The following is a 4,199-nucleotide window of genomic DNA, read 5'->3' on the forward strand; positions in this document are numbered from 1 at the left end:
TGGACATCGTTGGACACCGTGGGACAACGTGGGACAACGTGGGACACCGTGGGACACCGTTGGACACCGTTGGACATCGTTGGACACCGTGGGACAACGTGGGACAACGTGGGACACCGTTGGACACCGTGGGACAACGTGGGACAACGTGGGACAACGTGGGACAACGTGGGACAACGTGGGACAACGTAGGACAACGTGGGACAACGTGGGACACCGTTGGACATCGTTGGACAACGTGGGACATCGTGGGACAACGTGGGACAACGTGGGACAACGTGGGACAACGTGGGACACCGTTGGACATCGTTGGACAACGTGGGACAACGTGGGACAACGTGGGACAACGTGGGACAACGTGGGACAACGTGGGACACCGTTGGACATCGTTGGACAACGTGGGACAACGTGGGACAACGTGGGACAACGTGGGACAACGTGGGACAACGTGGGACAACGTGGGACACCGTGGGACAACGTGGGACACCGTTGGACACCGTTGGACATCGCTGGACACCGTTGGACACCGTGGGACAACGTGGGACAACGTGGGACAACGTGGGACAACGTGGGACCACGTGGGACAACGTGGGACAACGTGGGACAACGTGGGACAACGTGGGACACCGTTGGACACCGTTGGACATCGTTGGACACCGTGGGACAACGTGGGACAACGTGGGACACCGTTGGACACCGTGGGACAACGTGGGACAACGTGGGACAACGTGGGACAACGTGGGACAACGTGGGACAACGTGGGACAACGTAGGACAACGTGGGACAACGTGGGACACCGTTGGACATCGTTGGACAACGTGGGACATCGTGGGACAACGTGGGACAACGTGGGACAACGTGGGACAACGTGGGACAACGTGGGACAACGTGGGACACCGTTGGACATCGATGGACAACGTGGGACAACGTGGGACAACGTGGGACAACGTGGGACAACGTGGGACAACGTGGGACACCGTTGGACATCGTTGGACAACGTGGGACAACGTGGGACAACGTGGGACAACGTGGGACAACGTGGGACAACGTGGGACAACGTGGGACACCGTGGGACAACGTGGGACACCGTTGGACACCGTTGGACATCGCTGGACACCGTTGGACATCGCTGGACACCGTTGGACACCGTGGGACAACGTGGGACAACGTGGGACAACGTGGGACAACGTGGGACCACGTGGGACAACGTGGGACAACGTGGGACAACGTGGGACAACGTGGGACACCGTTGGACACCGTGGGACACCGTTGGACACCGTTGGACATCGTTGGACATCGTTGGACATCGTTGGACACCGTTGGACACCGTTGGACACCGTTGGACACCGTTGGACATCGGTGGACATCGTGGGACACCGTTGGACACCGTGGGACACCGTTGGACACCGTTGGACACCGTTGGACATCGTTGGACACCGTTGGACACCGTGGGACAACGTGGGACAACGTGGGACAACGTGGGACAACGTGGGACAACGTGGGACAACGTGGGACAACGTGGGACAACGTGGGACAACGTGGGACACCGCTGGACAACTTGGGACAACGTGGGACACCGCTGGACATCGTTGGACAACGTGGGACATCGTGGGACAACGTGGGACAACGTGGGACAACGTGGGACAACGTGGGACACCGTTGGACACCGTGGGACACCGTTGGACACCGTTGGACACCGTGGGACAACGTGGGACAACGTGGGACAACGTGGGACAACGTGGGACAACGTGGGACAACGTGGGACAACGTGGGACAACGTGGGACACCGTTGGACATCGTTGGACACCGTGGGACTACGTGGGACAACGTGGGACAACGTGGGACAACGTGGGACAACGTGGGACAACGTGGGACAACGTGGGACAACGTGGGACAACGTGGGACAACGTGGGACATCGTGGGACAACGTGGGACAACGTGGGACACCGTTGGACACCGTTGGACACCGTTGGACATCGGTGGACATCGTGGGACACCGTTGGACACCGTTGGACATCGTTGGACACCGTTGGACACCGTGGGACAACGTGGGACAACGTGGGACAACGTGGGACAACGTGGGACAACGTGGGACAACGTGGGACAACGTGGGACAACGTGGGACACCGTTGGACACCGTTGGACATCGTTGGACACCGTTGGACACCGTGGGACAACGTGGGACAACGTGGGACAACGTGGGACAACGTGGGACAACGTGGGACAACGTGGGACAACGTGGGACAACGTGGGACACCGTTGGACACCGTTGGACATCGTTGGACACCGTTGGACACCGTGGGACAACGTGGGACAACGTGGGACAACGTGGGACAACGTGGGACAACGTGGGACAACGTAGGACAACGTGGGACAACGTGGGACACCGTTGGACATCGTTGGACAACGTGGGACATCGTGGGACAACGTGGGACAACGTGGGACACCGTTGGACACCGTTGGACATCGTTGGACACCGTTGGACACCGTGGGACAACGTGGGACAACGTGGGACACCGTTGGACATCGTTGGACAACGTGGGACATCGTGGGACAACGTGGGACAACGTGGGACAACGTGGGACAACGTGGGACACCGTGGGACAACGTGGGACAACGTGGGACAACGTGGGACAACGTGGGACAACGTGGGACACCGTTGGACATCGTTGGACAACGTGGGACATCGTGGGACAACGTGGGACAACGTGGGACAACGTGGGACACCGTGGGACAACGTGGGACACCGTTGGACACCGTTGGACATCGGTGGACATCGTGGGACGCCGTTGGAAACCGTTGGACATCGTTGGACACCGTTGGACACCGTGGGACAACGTGGGACAACGTGGGACAACGTGGGACAACGTGGGACAACGTGGGACAACGTGGGACAACGTGGGACAACGTGGGACAACGTGGGACAACGTGGGACAACGTGGGACAACGTGGGACAACGTGGGACACCGTTGGACATCGTGGGACAACGTGGGACACCGTTGGACACCGTGGGACACCGTTGGACACCGTTGGACACCGTGGGACACCGTGGGACAACGTGGGACAACGTGGGACACCGTGGGACAACGTGGGACAACGTGGGACAACGTGGGACAACGTGGGACAACGTGGGACAACGTGGGACAACGTGGGACAACGTGGGACACCGTTGGACATCGTTGGACACCGTGGGACAACGTGGGACAACGTGGGACAACGTGGGACAACGTGGGACACCGTTGGACACCGTTGGACATCGTTGGACACCGTTGGACACCGTGGGACAACGTGGGACAACGTGGGACAACGTGGGACAACGTGGGACAACGTGGGACAACGTAGGACAACGTGGGACAACGTGGGACACCGTTGGACATCGTTGGACAACGTGGGACATCGTGGGACAACGTGGGACAACGTGGGACAACGTGGGACAACGTGGGACATCGTGGGACAACGTGGGACAACGTGGGACAACGTGGGACAACGTGGGACACCGTTGGACACCGTGGGACACCGTTGGGCATCGTTGGACACCGTGGGACAACGTGGGACAACGTGGGACAACGTGGGACAACGTGGGACAACGTGGGACAACGTGGGACACCGTTGGACATCGTTGGACACCGTGGGACAACGTGGGACACCGTTGGACATCGTTGGACAACGTGGGACATCGTGGGACAACGTGGGACAACGTGGGACAACGTGGGACAACGTGGGACATCGTGGGACAACGTGGGACAACGTGGGACAACGTGGGACACCGTGGGACACCGTTGGACACCGTGGGACACCGTTGGACACCGTTGGACACCGTGGGACAACGTGGGACAACGTGGGACACCGTGGGACAACGTGGGACACCGTTGGACACCGTTGGACATCGTTGGACACCGTTGGACACCGTGGGACAACGTGGGACAACGTGGGACAACGTGGGACAACGTGGGACAACGTGGGACAACGTAGGACAATGTGGGACAACGTGGGACACCGTTGGACATCGTTGGACAACGTGGGACATCGTGGGACAACGTGGGACAACGTGGGACACCGTTGGACACCGTTGGACATCGTTGGACACCGTTGGACACCGTGGGACAACGTGGGACACCGTGGGACACCGTTGGGCATCGTTGGACACCGTGGGACAACGTGGGACAACGTGGGACAACGTGGGACAACGTGGGACAACG

This window comes from Bombus terrestris, unplaced genomic scaffold, assembly GCF_910591885.1.
Source record: "Bombus terrestris unplaced genomic scaffold, iyBomTerr1.2, whole genome shotgun sequence".
Taxonomy (NCBI): Eukaryota; Metazoa; Arthropoda; class Insecta; order Hymenoptera; family Apidae; genus Bombus; species Bombus terrestris.